The sequence below is a fragment of the Bacillus rossius genome, chromosome 8 (assembly GCF_032445375.1).
Source record: "Bacillus rossius redtenbacheri isolate Brsri chromosome 8, Brsri_v3, whole genome shotgun sequence".
NCBI lineage: Eukaryota > Metazoa > Arthropoda > Insecta > Phasmatodea > Bacillidae > Bacillus > Bacillus rossius.
Genome location: NC_086336.1, coordinates 19,464,386 through 19,480,808, shown reverse-complemented (window position 1 = coordinate 19,480,808; position 16,423 = coordinate 19,464,386).

Sequence of the window (16,423 nt, the reverse complement as noted above, 5' to 3'; positions counted from 1 at the left end):
TATGTCTCAGGAGGTACAGCATTAGATGCGTTAACTCCTTTTTTTTATACATGGCGAGTTTCCCCGAGAGGCCTATTTTCCATGTTTAACAAGGGCGCAAGCATTATGCTTCACCGTCACTCTCTCCGAAGCCGCTGTCCACTCCATCATCTGGCTCCACTTGCTCTTGAGCCTCCATTACAGCTTCAAAGCATGCTATAATACCGTTGTAAAGGTATGTTAGAAACTCGTATTCCTCTGGAAATGCAGCGAACAAATTGATCGCGGAGACCTCTAGATGGTGTACTATCGCATCTATATTCATGCCGATGCAAGCATGAAGCGCATATTCAATGCAATCGCGCATTTCCTCAAAAGCAGCCATGTTCATTATGGAATTGTCAGAGACAGAATGAAGACTATAGTTGACCTGGTCTTGACGGAAAGATGACATGCAACCCCGATGTCGCGCTACACATTCCAATGAGGCGCCCAGCGCGGGCTGACGTCACAGCTTGTTGATCCCAAGCTGCAGAGTGCTGGGTCGTGTTCAGGAAGTAGTCCACACATTATAAATACATTGCAGGAATAGAATCTCAACAACAGCCCACACAAACGATTCCATAGAATATGCTTCGATTGAGAACAAGCAATAAGGTAAAATAAATTGTGTATATGTAATCTTAAACTCCCATATCCTTTCTCTTTACCCATGTCCTCACGGTATCGGGAAACCCCTTCCAAGACACCTGGAATCTTTCACCACGCTTTCGATGAATTTTATTTACCAAGTATGTATCGGGGTATTTTGTAATTTGAATTTCTGAAGCATAAAAAACACCTTGTATTTCATTTCCATCCATATCACTCAAGTTATACACACGCGGAAAGCTGGACCTCATAGCTGTTACTTTAAACACTTCGTGAGACCAATTCGGTGTAAACCCCTTTTCAAAAACTTTCTTGTTTCGTGACACGCGTACATGATCCCCCACACGAGCCTTAGGTTTTCTAGGGTCAATTGTCTTTACATATTTGTAAACACTTTGTAGCAAAGAGTCATCCTTCACTTGATTCGGAGCCATGCCATTGGTGCGGTGGAATCTGTTATTGTAGACACGTAGAACTTGTGGTAAAATTTTAAGCCACTTATAATTTCCTTGAGCTGAAAACTCGCGAAAAAGCAGCGATTTTAGAGATCTATTAAACCGCTCTACCACACTTGCTTTAATCTCGCTGTGAGTGGAATAATGATTAATATTTTTTCTTTTCATAAGAGCTCTGAAAGTTGAGTTATAAAATTCTGTTCCCGCATCACTTTGAATACTTTTAAAACTTCCTGCTTCTTTCAAAATACTTCTCATGGCAGCAGTAACCATCACACCTGTCTTTTGTTTAACTGGAACTGCATAAGCTCGTTTGCTGTACACATCTATGGCAGTCAGGATGTACTTGTAACCACTGTTCACTTTACTGTATGGTATCATTTCTACCAAATCAATCTGTAGTAAATCATGGAGTCCATATGTTAAAACCCTTCTGCGAGGAAATATAATACGTTTGCCTCGGTGAAGCTCGTATGCAATCCCACGCTGTGCGTCGCTCATTTTGCAATGTATCCTGATTCTTGTAACTCTTCAAGTATCGAAAGGATTTCGTTATTGTGTCCGGTGTGGCCAGAAGCCTGCGAGGCCATTAACAACCTGAGTCGATCTACTATCTCATTCGGATCATTCCAATAAATGAACTCTCGTTTACGACCTAAATCCAATGTTTTATGTAACAATCCACTTCCTCGTTGCTGCGAACCAATATGTGGAAACAGTTGCTTAATGATATCAAATTTCGCATGTGACGTGCTTTTATAGAGATTTGTTGCAGGATCATTCTTTTTAAAATAAGCATTTGTAAGCTCTAGTAGATTACCATATTGTTTAAGGGCCGATTCCGAGTACGTATGCGGCTCTCTGCGAAATAAAAGTTCAAATAAACCAGGAGCAGGTTGTATTAGTTCATCTTTAACGCGAATCATATTGTTATCGTGAAAAAATACTTCCGTGTCCCCTAAAAACCAGCGGTTATGTCGTTTAGATACACCATAGGTTCCATCACCAGAGCGAAGGTTGTAGCTCTGCAAATAAGACTGCACTCCACCTAAAGAATCATCATATGGAACACCGTGATGTTTTAAAGGAATAGCGTTCGAGTCATCACTGTCGCTTGATTCTAAATATTGTTTCACAGTAGCTTCTTCCGCAGAATCCTGCTTCACAGTATCGATAGACTGTGCGAGCGATGTAGTAGGTCCAAGTTTATCCAAACGCGAATTAACAGACTTGAATATTTCTTCATTAATTGCATCCCTCTCCAAACGAGCTCGTTTGGCAAGTAGATACTTTGCACGAACATTTTCTATGACGCGCTCCAACTTACTAGCCTCAAGAGACATGACTGCAGAGTTAGCGATAGCATATCACCCTTTTATATACAACTAGCATCAATACGTGAGTGATCTAGGCATGTCTAGAGCTTGATGGTTTTGGAGGTGCTGGTTTTGGAGGTGCTGGTTTTGGAGGTGTTGGTTTTGGAGGTGCTGGTTTTGAAGATGCTGTTTTTGCAGGTGCTGGTTTTGGAGGTGAAGGTTTCTTAGACAACACACCGCGAGAATATTCATCAGGAGTAATCGTCAAAACACCAACAGTGCGATTCATTTGTGAAAGCTGTTGTACAATTCCAGCATTAATTTTCAATACCATCTCAACCATGTTAGCATTTAGTGCATCATTTAGTTCCTCTATAAATGTTTGTGCGAATAAATCTAACCTGCTCTCCAACGAGGTGCACATATCACCCAACTTTGTCGACACAGCTGAAAGACTTTCATTTAATTGAGCAATTAAATGCTGTTCTTTAGCCTCCATATTGCGCAAGAACTCCATAATCCCCACTTGCACATATCTTGTTACAGTAAGTGATCTGTTGATATCTGTAACTTGTCGTGTCATACCATCAGTCATCGAATGCAAAGCATGTGTAAAAGCCCCGCTTACTGCGTCAACATACTTCTTATTAGCAGCATCACCATCTTGTTTAGGATCACCAACTCTCTTCAAATGTTTCCAGCTTAAGTCGCAGTCCCCTTCACGAGTAAACGTCATGCATGAGTCGTGCGATCGTTTAAGTCCACCACCACCGAACTTTGACATCATGATTCATGAACCTATCACAATAAACTGATCAAAACCACATCTGTAACGCCCTTTATGTAGAGGAAAATCTTTAGCTATCACAATGAAACCATGCTCATTAGGACTGTTCCAACAGTGACCGCAAAGAGTTTTAAATCTCTCAAAGCTCATATCTGTACCGACATGGTCGGAAAACACATGTTTTAGATTAAGATCGTCCATTTTAAACAAAATTATTAGATTACAATTATCTCGCACTAATTGCTTTCGGGTTTGGGTATAAGTTTGTACCAAGTAGAAACAGTCGATCTTGTGGTGTCGCCCCATAGAATAATACTTTTGAACAATGCTTTGTTTATCACAAGCAACATCATCGAAGATTAGCACAGAGTTGGGGAGGGCTTGACTGGGGTCTAAAACATCAGCATTTTCTCGAAATTTAAAAAATTTCACTCCCCCGACATTTTCCAGCACATGGGCTAAACGTTGATATTTTGGTTGTTCTAGGGACTTGCTATATAAATACACATTCTCAAAACGTATCCCATTGGGGTGTTCTAGAAGTGAAAGAATAAGAGAAGTTTTGCCAGAATTCGAAGGACCTGACACTATACACCGTATGGTATTTGGTAACAGAGATCCATGACGTTCTTCAGTTTTACTAAACACATCATCATCAATTAGTGAAATTGGTAAAGCGAGCTGTTGTTGAACAACCTCCATTCTTAATACTAAACCTAAACACTATAAAACAGTCATCCTTATAGTGAAACCACTCAGTGTCTTGATATGTCTTGTATGAGACGGAAGAGAGGTTCAGGCTTAGTTAATTCTGTTATAAATAAGCTACCATTCGAGGCACATCTTCCGGGCTACAATTTCTGTGGACCTGGCACGAGACTAGCCGAGAGACTAGCAAGAGGTGATCGTGGTGTGAATGCACTAGACGAGGCGTGTCGTCTTCACGATATTGTGTATGCGAATAGTAATAACTTGGCTGAAAGACATAAAGCGGATAAAATATTAGCTGACACGGCCGAGAAGATTAGAAAGTCTCCCGAAACTAAATTTGGACAGAGAGTATCCGCGTGGACCGTTAACAAGATTATGAGAGTGAAACGTAAGCTTGGTGCAGGTTTAAGATTTTCATCATCATCAAAGAAGAGAAACCGTAAATCTGTCAGGAAAGCCCTGGGGAAGAAGGGTGGTCTATTACCATTTATATTTCCAGCACTCGCTGCATTAGGCAGCTTAATTGGTGGAGCTGCGGGTGTTGCTAAAACTGTTTCCGATGTCCGGAGTCAGGCACGTATGCAAGCGATAGCACGTGCAGCAAAAAACGGTTCAGGACTTTATCTACGCCCCTACCCACAGTCGGGTGGTGGGGGAAAGCGAAGAGGAAGAAGAAGAAAGAAAAATCGCGGGAGCAGGAAGCGATAATCAAAAACTTACCAAAGCGAGCTCTTACAAACCTCGAGTTAATGAAGGCGATAAAAGAATTGAAAATACCATACTTTAGACAAATATACATGCGCGATTCGCTACCTAAGAAACCATTGCGTAATGAAAGTGCTATTTTGAATCTAGACTCATCCAAAGGACCGGGAACGCATTGGACTGCTTATGTCAAGACCGGTCCTAACGTTGAATATTACGATAGCTTCGGAGACTTGCCTCCACCAGTGGAACTGATACGATATTTAAACAAGTGCAACATAACCTATAATTATGACAGGCAACAAAAGTTGCATTCATGGAATTGCGGTCACTTATGCTTAAGATTTTTAGTATCAATATATAAGAAGCATTAGTGTTATCATAAGCCACATATGCGACAGAGTGTTTATAGAGAGACCACACACAACGCGAGACGCAGTGTAAACTAGACAAAATGTCAATAACATTAATTTTAACTGGGAAGAGCTCGATTATGAGAACCTACTACTTCCCTCCCTTGCAATTGGATGGAGAGTGGACAATGGCATTGATCGATCTGACAACATATAACTCGATACCGAACATTGATGAAAATAATCAAGTTTTTCGATACATCGCAAACAATGAACATCATGAAATGAAATTACCAACAGGTGCATATGAAATAAGTGACATGGAAGCTTACATAAAACAGAACCTACCTGCAGATTCAACATTTCTATTACGAGGCAACCCCAACACCTTACAGTGCATAATGTTCAGCAACAATATACATGTGGATTTTAGTGTAAAAAATACATTAGGTGAAATGCTTGGATTTTCTTCTCAAGTATACAAAGCAGGTGAGCTGCATGAATCGACAAATCCTGTAAATATATTCCCCGTGAATGTTATACGAATTACAAGCAATGCTGTGGGACACACATACTTGAATGGTAAATTAAACAATACTATTCATGAATTTTCCCCCATAGTACCTCCGGGATATAAGATAAATGAACGACCTACCACGCTCATTTATGTCCCAGTTACCATTCAATCGATATCGGAGCTCGACATTCAAATAGTCGATCAGGAAGGATGCTTAGTTAACCTAAGAAAGGAAGAAATAACTCTAAGACTGCATTTGAAAAAACAATGGGAGTGAAATATTTTTCTAAGCATAAATGGAGCGGTTCAGGTGTGTCCTTATCCAGTAGACGACGAGACATCAAGCGGCTAACATCTGTTAACGTGAGATTCCTTAAAAAACTTGGATTTAGAGTTTATCCTCATGGAGAACACCGTTCTTGAAGTCGAGCAAGCACCACAATTTGAGGATTCTATTTCAAAAACTGAACTGCATATTTACAAACCATACTTAAATGGACTCTATGCCCCCAACTCTGAAATCCGTATAGTGATTCAAAATCATGATGCATACACAAACATCTCAAAATCCTTTTTGCGTATACGTGGAAAACTCGTAAAGGCAGACGGACGGAAACCGGACCATGCAAAGATTATAAACAATGGTGTATTACATATGATCAATCGGATAGGATTTGAACTGAACGGCGTTCTTATAGACCAGACCAGATCACTAGGAGTGGTATCTACAGTGAAGAATTATCTTTCACGAACTCGTGATGAATACGCCATCAGCAAAATGGAGGGATGGTGTCTCGAGGAAAACTATAGCTTGCCTCTAACAGCCGATGGTGTTTTCGAAATCTGTGTTCCGCTAAGCCATCTCCTCGGCTTTGCTGAGGATTATCACCGTATACTTCTAAACTCCAAACAAGAGTTAATTATAGTTTTAGAAAATACGTACATTAACTCGATCGTAGATGCGAGTGCGCAGCCTCAAGCAGTTAATTTAACCATAAACTCTATCGATTGGGCCGTACCACACATCCAAGTGTCTCCAGCGGAACGCACGCGACTGCTTAAGCTTGTGGAGAAAAGCAGAAATATAGATATAGCATTTAGATCTTGGTCTGTTGAAACATATCCCAGCATGCCACAAGCACAAAATGTCAGCTGGTCAGTAAAGACAAGCTTCTCGATGGAAAAACCACGATACATAATAGTCGGCTTTCAATCGGCTAAACATAATGTAATGGCTGCCGATAAATCGAGGTTTGACCACTGCAACATAAAGAATATAAAACTATTCTTGAATTCAGAAAGTTATCCGTACACGGATTTGGACATAAACTTCGACAATGGATTTTACTTAATCGCATATGATATGTATTCAAATTTTCAAGAGTCTTACTATGGAAAGCAGAATGCACCTTTGCTTGACCCTCATCAGTTTAAGGAACTGGCTACGTTATTCATGTTTGATGTAAGCCGTCAAGCTGAGAAAATACCTTCGAATATCATAGATTGCAAGTTGGAGATCACAAGCTCAGACAACCTACCGATCTTAACACAAGCATTTGCAATAATATTGCACGACAGACTTGTCTCCTATAATCCACGAGACAAAGCTGTTAAAATACTGGGTTAAGCATAGTAGAGGCTCAGTCGTGTCTCAGCCACCATGAAGTATGTTAATCTGCAAGGATTTTTCTCTCAGTATGGCTTTATTACCAAGGAACTTAGCATTGCTGACTCTGAGGGGAACATAATTACGCGAACATTCAAACCGCCGTTTGAGTGGAGAGACATTAGTCGTAAATACCGGAGAAGTAATGCGTGGCTCACTAAAAATTTTCATAGTTTAAAATGGGAACACGGATTGTTTCCCTACAACAGTCTTTCCACCATCTTGACAACTCACTTGAGTGGAACTGTAATAGTTGCTGGAAGCGAACAGAAAAGATGGTTGGGTAAACACTGTCTCAAACACATGCACATAGTGGATGCACAAGAGGAATATGGCTGCCCTGCTTTCAAAAAATTAGACATAATGTATGCTCAAAATCGTGACAGCATAAGACCTGTATCGTCTCGCCGTAACGTCGCATTGCTTAGGGCTTGGATGCTAGAACACAGCGATCCTGGAATGTTGGATGACGCGCTCGAAATGGAATCAACAACAAGCGAAGCAACGGTAAACATGTCTGGACTGGAGGCGCTATAAATTGAGGTCATCGTCCCGGGGTACGACAGTCAGCGTACAGTTCGCGGTCGTGCGGGCGTAGACTCACTATATATTCAAGAAAAAATGACGTTCGATCCATCGGCACGCTACGCAGACGTGTCACCCGGCTTTCGTCGTGTGGCATACCTTACCGGAGATGGAGAGTTCCACCTCATAGTCTGCAACTTCAATCATCACTGGAGCACCGATTGCGATCTGGAGGCTCCGGACTTTATTGAGATGCCCTGCAATCAGGTAGATTGTGTTGTGCACTACTTGAGACCCGACAGTAAATTTCCTACTACCTTAGAAGAACTTAAGGCAGCAGCCGCTACTGAAACTATAACCTCAGAACCAGATTATTCTGCAGTAAGGTGTGATTTGAGACGCAGCACGAACCCAGAGACAGTTGTGCATTGGGAGGAGCAGTGTGATGGTTATGTTCACAACACAACTTATGAAAACAGTGTTTGCTACGAGACATGTAGTTTCCTTCAGTGTAAACTTTATCGATTCACCCCATTCGCTTAAGTTTGAGAGCTAAGACAATACCTATGTCAGTCATGTTATCACCGCGATTCCATGATATAACTCAAAGCCAAGAAGATGCCGTAATAGATGAATTGTGGGCACCGAGCATCTTAACATGGGATGAAGCGACAAGATATTTTAATTATCCTCCTGATCCACGATCTAAAGAAATGAAGCCTTCGACTTTGTTTGACAATACCGAAAATAGATATCTTTACAAACGTGCAAGTCTGAACTGTGTTGAATTTCATGTAGAGTTCTATGAATTTGATATTGGATTGAGTAGTCTTCGATACGTTTATTTCGAACTTTGTCGCGAAAATACTCATTTCCGACTGAGGTGGCACGCTGATAGACCATACAAGTCCGTGACTCTCTTGACTGTTTTCGACTGTCAGCATAAAGACTGTGTAATAAATCTTAGTCATCCAATGGCAAAGTTTCCCTGTACTATTGATGAGCTCAAGACATCCCGTGACAGAGACTATGAAAGTACTTTCTCCGAATGGTGTACCGGAATTAAACACTATCGCCATAATCCCGCTACATGCATGTGGAACCCACCTCACGACACGCCTTGCAGTAATCATTTGTGTTCCTTGTCGAGAGGTCGTTTATTACGAGAAAACAAATTCTCGGTGTCGACGCATCTAAGCAAGCAACTATGGGGATATAGATAATGGACTGTTCTACGAGATGCTCTACTCTATGGAATTTCGTAATCAATTTATTCATTCGGATGGGCAATATATTTTTAAATAGGATCGCCGCTTCCTGGGTCGACAGTCGAGCTGAAACTGTGTCGGTGTGAGGATCTGTGCCAAGCAAGATGTCTAACTTTCATTCAAGCAAGAAATACGTGAGTGTAAATCCTGGTCTAGGCAGTGTTGATTACAGCGAGTGGAGTCAAGACAATTTAAAACACATATCGGAAAGCTGTGACGGCATGTTTCACTCGAAACAAATACTCGACCCAGGACCTCAAGACATACCATTTGAATTAATTAACTGCTCGGGTTATGGACAATGTATTGTTAACATGCTTCGACACGATACAGTGCTGCCTGCCACGAGTGAAGACGTCTACGCACACGCATTCAACCAGACAGCTACCCAATCGGTTCAGGTTATCCCTGAATGCATTCAAATCAGCCCTGATTCGCCAACATCCATCATACCTGTAGCTGAGCCAATCACCGAGGCGACACCGAAGTCCACCAGACGACAGCGAAAGCCTGCTGCCTCTCGCAAGAGTCGAACCAGAGATCTCAGTCATTTAGGACCGGTGAGTCAAGATGTCGGAGTTCAAACAGAGTCTAGTGCTTCCATACAAAGAACTGACGAGATGGCCCGGGTAGCAGTGCGCTCATTACTTCTAGAATTATTAAGCAAAGTATAATTGAATTTTTGTCACTTTGTGTATGTAAATGTTTCAGCTGAATACGTAAATATAATATTCTTTGTGTGTAAGGAAATGTTCAAGTTAGCATTCAAATCTTTTTTTTATCGTCACTTTAATACTCTTTGTATGTAAATGTTCAGGTTTGTATGCAAACATTATGTGTGATTTTCTTGTAATATTTCAGTTTTGCATAAAGTTTTAAAATAAATTGTTAAAAGCATAATGCATATTTTATTACCGAAACTGTTTGCAACTTAAGTAAAGAACGTGTAGGTTACTGTATTTTTTATTAATACTCTTTTCAATTATATAATTTTCTGGTTTAGTATAATTTAAAAAAAAATGTATTCAAATTATCCATCAGTCTCTGCGCCCGCACGTTCACGAAATGTATGTTGACTACAATAAAACTAATGTGTAACCTCTGATTTATTGTTATGATTTAAGTATTCCTCTGATATAAAATAAAAGCTAGCATTGAAACGTCCTGCCTTCCTGGGCCGACCAGCGGGTTGACGTGCGAGAGCCCGTGGATGAAGCTCTCTATTTTCAGAGAAAGGAATTTGTTTTTCCAGACAACTGTCGTCGCACCTAAGAGGTGTCTATATGCTGTCACAGACTTGGTTGACAGTTTCTGCAATCGTTGTAATGCATTACAACGATTGCAGAAAAATGTTTTCAGTAAGCTATAATAAAAAAACATTAATTAAATTTTAATTCTGAAAAAAGTGAATGGTAGAAAATCTACTTTCTAAAACAAAAAACATATAGTTTAACTAGTTTTCCATGATCACCATATTATTAAATGATTTTACCAAATATAATCTACTCAACTTTCTTAAATTAATAATTTTCAGTTTATAACTGTCATCTAAAGCCGACACACAGAGTAGGCGATTCCGCGAGAATTCAGGTCATCGCCCGACGCAGATTTATATATATATACACCTGCCACAGAGGTCGGAAACCTCATTTGATCGCAGCCAGCCCTCGTCAGCCCTCGATACCTCCTCCGCAGAGAGACGTTCTTCTCCAGATAAGGTATGTGTTCTGTCAGTTCTGACTGACAACACGAGATGGAGTACATTCGTTTCGTTAAAACACGTTCGCGCACTGTGTTTACAGTTCTTATTTAACAATATGTCCACTATTTTAAATAAATAAACACGTTAAAACGGTCGAATTAAGCAATAACTAAATCCATGTATTTATATTACTTAAATTGTGTATTATCACGGAAAAATTACTAAACTCTATTTTTTTTGTTGCGATTATATTACTTTGAATATTATTCCTGTTTTCGCTTATTTATTAATGATTGAGAATCAACTTGTTTTCATAATTATTTTTACAACGGGATGCGTGTATTTAATATTTCTTTAATACATCTTTCATTCTGTTACTGAACGCTATGCGCGATTTATAAAAACAACAACCATTCAGAGCTCGTTCTTTGCTTGCAAACAGTTAAATAAATTTTGTCAAACTTTAAACAATATTAAGCGTGATATGAAGTTGATATACATTTGTTTTCAATACAGTATGTTCCATGTAAATAATAATTCTCTACATTCTCAGAATATACCGACATATAATTAATTTCTTGCACATTGTTTACATGTCTTAAACATTTTATATTTCTACATTATTTACAACTTGAAATACTTCACAAATAAATATTACAAGAAGTTTTCTCATGACATACAATTATTTCATATTTACACTTATTTTTTCAATACAAATTTTTACACATATTATGGAAAATAATAAGTGCTGATACAGCTGTTGGTTTCAGTATATTAGAGCAAGCATCTTTTATTTATTTTTCAGGTTCTAACTTGTTGAGCGTATCCTTCTTTATTTTTTTTAAATTCCTTTTATAATAATGTCTTCTCCATACTCTAATAAGCGTGCTAGATTTGAGGAAAGCGAGCCTTCGATGTCTGAGCTCGATGAATCATCTATTGACTCATTGATTTCATCTTCATCATCATTTGAGTCAGTGATTTTATCGTCGGCTGATGATTCATCCAACCTAGAGATCGAAGACACGCCACCTCCCTCTTTGCCTAGCCTGAAGCCCGTCGCTTTAGATTCCGCATTCCAGGGTCGACTTGTTGATTCCAGAATCGCGAATGATATTCCCCAGCCCGACCCCAACATTAATAGATTTCTCTCCAGGTGCAGGGAACCCTTTCTGGACGTAGTGGGTGGCGTTCTCCGCCCATTCAAAATTTATCTTACATTGGCCGCGGTATTTATTAAGGAGGATCCTGTGCAGGGGCCCATCAGTGATAGCTTCCACTTCGCCTCCAAAAGTATCCCTGTTTTGTTAAGTGAGGACCTAGCAGAAATTTTCAGTTTCACATTAGTTTCTGTGCTTATGGAGCATGTAAGTGAGTTTGCTTTGCGCGGGTCTGGATGGATGTTGAGTCATGTAAAACATCTCGACATGCATGTCTCTGCATACCGACCATTCACGGTGGGGGCCGCGCATACAAAGTTGCCTGCATTTTTGTCTAACCGCAAAGCTTGTGTAAACATCGAGACTGACCGTGAGATGTGCTTTCTGTATGCCGTTATGGCAGGTGTGACGCCGGCGGCTGGGATGGTTACTCGTACTGGATCGTATCCTAATCCTCTCGAGGTTTTTGATACGACCGGTATGACGTTCCCCATGACACTGCATCAGGTTAAGATCTTTGAGAGTCTCAATAATATTTCCATGAACATTTATTCTTGCGTGAGTGATCAGGGAACGATTATTGACGAGGATTTTAACAAACCCACTGATGCAAGTATCCAGCCGATTTGCATTACCTCTATGCGATGTGATCGCCATGTGAATATTTTGGCTATTCGTGCGTCTGGTGCTCCCGCTCATCTCCATTTCGTGACTATTAAGAATTTGTCCCGCTTGCTTTCTTCTCAACTCTCGCGTGATCAACATACAAAGTGGGTTTGCGACCGCTGTCTTCAGTATTTCCATACTGCGGACAAGTTGAACTCCCACACTGATTTGTGCAGCCAACACACGGCCGTTCGGTCAGTATTCCCGACTGAGGAGACCAAATGGCTCGAGTTCACAAATGTATCCAAGAAGGAACGTATGGGCTTTGTCGCTTATTGCGATACAGAGACCTACTTGAAACCGATGTCCACCTGTTTACCGGAGACCGATGCCTCCAGCACCACGACGGTGAACGAGCACGTGCCTTATGCATGTAGCATTTTATTAGTTTGTTCGTACGATGCTTCGCTTACCAGATATGCGCACTTTGAAGGGGAGAATTGTGTTGCCGACATGGTCTCTACCTTGATTGATATGACTAAGTGGGTGTGCGCGATTTATGCTAAGACCGTTCCCATGAAAGCCCAGACTCCTGCTGTTGCTGCGCGGTTGGCGAGTCAGACACATTGCCATATATGTAATAAGACACTAGGTGACAAGTCAGTGTTGGACCATGACCACCTGACCGGTGAGATTCGTGGCTATGCGCATTCTAAGTGTAATATTGCATTTAGACTGCAGAAGAACCAACTGGTGGCTATTTTCCACAATCTTCAGAATTATGATGCCCACTTTTTGATGAGACCATTAGTCTCACGTCATATTGCACAACCTGACGGTTCCTCCATTTTGGAGAACCCCGGGGAGGTCAGGGTTATAGGCACGGCTCTTGAAAGTTACAAGAGCATAACAAAGTACATACCGATTACCGGTAATGATGCGAGAGGAGGTACTCGAACAGTGCGTTTAAGATTCATTGACTCCCTTAACTTCCTAACTTCATCTCTGGATACTCTGGCAGGTAATCTCTCGCCTGCTCAGCTGAGCCTCACTCGTGTCCAGTTTCCAGAAGACGCACAGTTTGATCTAGCTCGTAGGAAAGGGGTGTTCCCATACGATTTCGTCACTAGTATGGCAGAACTGCAGACGACCTCACTACCCCCTAGGGAAGCATTTCATAATGCTCTTAGTGGGACTGACGTGAGTGACGGGGACTATGCTCACGCTAGATCTGCGTGGAATGTTTTCCGCTGTAAGACTTTGAACGATTACGCGTTGCAGTATTTGAAGGTGGATACGTGTTTGTTGGCTGACGTGTTCGAGAATTTCCGTTCAGTTTGTTGCCAGTCCTATGGCTTAGATCCGGCGCACTACATTACGGCCCCATCACTTGCGTGGGACGGTTTGTTGAGCAAGTCTGAGGTGTGTCTGGAATTAGTCACCGATCCAGATATCTATCTTTTCTTGGAGAATGCTGTTCGGGGTGGGATCACCAACGTTAGTCGGCGCTATGCGAAGGCTAACAATGTTTACATGAGCGATTATGACTCCAGCCTGCCATCTTCCTACATCTGTTATTTCGATGTAAATTCTCTCTATGGTCATACGATGCTTGGTAAGCTTCCGGTGGGCAACTTCCAGTGGGTGCAGGAACTCGAATATGCAAACTGGAACTTTAGCACCATGGACACCGATGGTGACTGCTCATGTTTTATAGAGGTGGATCTATCCTTTCCGCGTGAATGTCATGACTGGCTATCAGACCTGCCGCTTGCACCCGTGAATGGCGTACCGGTGAACGGCAATATGTCAAAGCTCTTATTGACACTTGAACCGCGAAAGAACTATGTTTTACATGCAAAAACACTGCAGCACTACCTTACGTACGGGGCCGTTCTTGACAATGTTCATCGTGTTTTGCGCTTTGAACAAAAATCCTGGATGGCGTCGTACGTACGGTATAATCTGAATTGCCGTGCTCAGGCAGCGAACCCCTTTGAGAAATCCTTCTATAAATTAATGAATAATTCCGTTTTTGGCAAATCTTTGCAGTCGCCGCGTAGGGAGCGTGACATACGTGTGGTTTCGCGGTACGATACCATATATGGTGCGGCAGAGTTGATAGGTCGTCCGTCATTTAAGGCAAGGCGGATCGTCGATGAGAATCTGGTCATCATTGAGTTAGCCAAAGGTTCGGTAACCTTCAACAAACCCCTTTACACTGGTGTGGCCATCTTAGATTTATCCAAATTGCATCTCTATGATTTCCACTATAACTATATGCAGGTTAAGTTTCCCTTTCCATCTCTGCACCTGCTTTACTCAGATACCGATTCTCTTCTGTACCACATCGAGTGTCGCGATGTGTATTCTTCGATTCTCCCCGATTTTGCTTCTCGATTCGACACTTCGAATTATGCTCCAGATAATGCTCAAAGGTTTCCATCAGTCAACCACGGCATGACTGGTGTCATGAAGGATGAAGCCGCTGGACGCATCATTACTGAGTATGTTGGTCTTCGCCCCAAACTTTATGCATACAAGATGGACGATGGTGCTTTTACGCTTAAAGCCAAGGGTGTGAAGGCCAGTGTACTCAGCTCGCTACTTTTTGAGCAATATCTGGATTGCTTGCAAACAAATTCACGGGTTTGGGGGACTCAATATCATTTTCGTTCACGAAATCACATTGTTTGTACTGAACGCGTGACTAAGGTGGCGTTGTCATCAGGTGACGACAAGCGGAGCATTTCCGATGATGGAATTAGCACGCTTCCATGGGGACATTACCGTCTAGATCCCTGAACCTGAGTTCCCCACATAATAAGAGATTCTAACTTTTTTTTTATTTTATAATTTTCCAGTATATTTTTTTTTGTACTATCCTCATACCTTGGTACGCTCAATAAGCATTGCTGCTCCGAGTCGAGTTGTAGGAAAACAACAGCACTCCAAACTCCTCCTCCGCTCGGAGTGGCCAACTGGGTAGATGGCAACCAACTTCGATTCATTGCCTCCCCCTTCAGCCATAAAACATTAAGAATGTTGGACAGAACTCATGCACTACTGTACTGCGCATGTGGAGATAAAACCATCGGTATGTTTAACATGTAGAGATTGCACTCATCTTATTTACACGGTTCAGATAGTGAATCTGATAGTTTTCTTTAAATGCTAGTCTGTTTAATAATTTAAAGTAAATTTGAGTCTATCCTGAAATTAAATGCTAATGTGGTTAAACTTTGTTGCATGTCATCTTTCCGCCAAGACCAGGTCAACTATAGTCTTCATTCTGTCTCTGACAATTCCATAATGAACATGGCTGCTTTTGAGGAAATGCGCGATTGCATTGAATATGCGCTTCATGCTTGCATCGGCATGAATATAGATGCGATAGTACACCATCTAGAGGTCTCCGCGATCAATTTGTTCGCTGCATTTCCAGAGGAATACGAGTTTCTAACATACCTTTACAACGGTATTATAGCATGCCTTGAAGCTTTAATGGAGGCTCAAGAGCAAGTGGAGCCAGATGATGGAGTGGACAGCGGCTTCGGAGAGAGTGACGGTGAAGCATAATGCTTGCGCCCTTGTTAAACATGGAAAATAGGCCTCTCGGGGAAACTCGCCATGTATAAAAAAAAAATGAGTTAACGCATCTAATGCTGTACCTCCTGAGACATAGTCTCTAAGGTGATGTGGAAAGCAGCATACCACTATAAATTCAAACACAAGTTTTTATTTATTTTTTTTTTTTTTTCAGCTTACACTCCAGAGAATCTTCCGCCACGTCGAGATGAAGAGAATGAGACTACACATCATAGTTATAAATTCACTATCACTAAATAATAATAATGAGCTTACACTATTATTAAATGCATTACAGGAAAGCTAACACTAAAGTATGCCTAAAAGAAAATATTTCTTATGCCTGCTTCTGATGCATATAAAGGAACACATATCATGATCATTCAATATGGTGCACTCTGTGCATGTAAGGGAACAATCTTTTCGGTGCACTC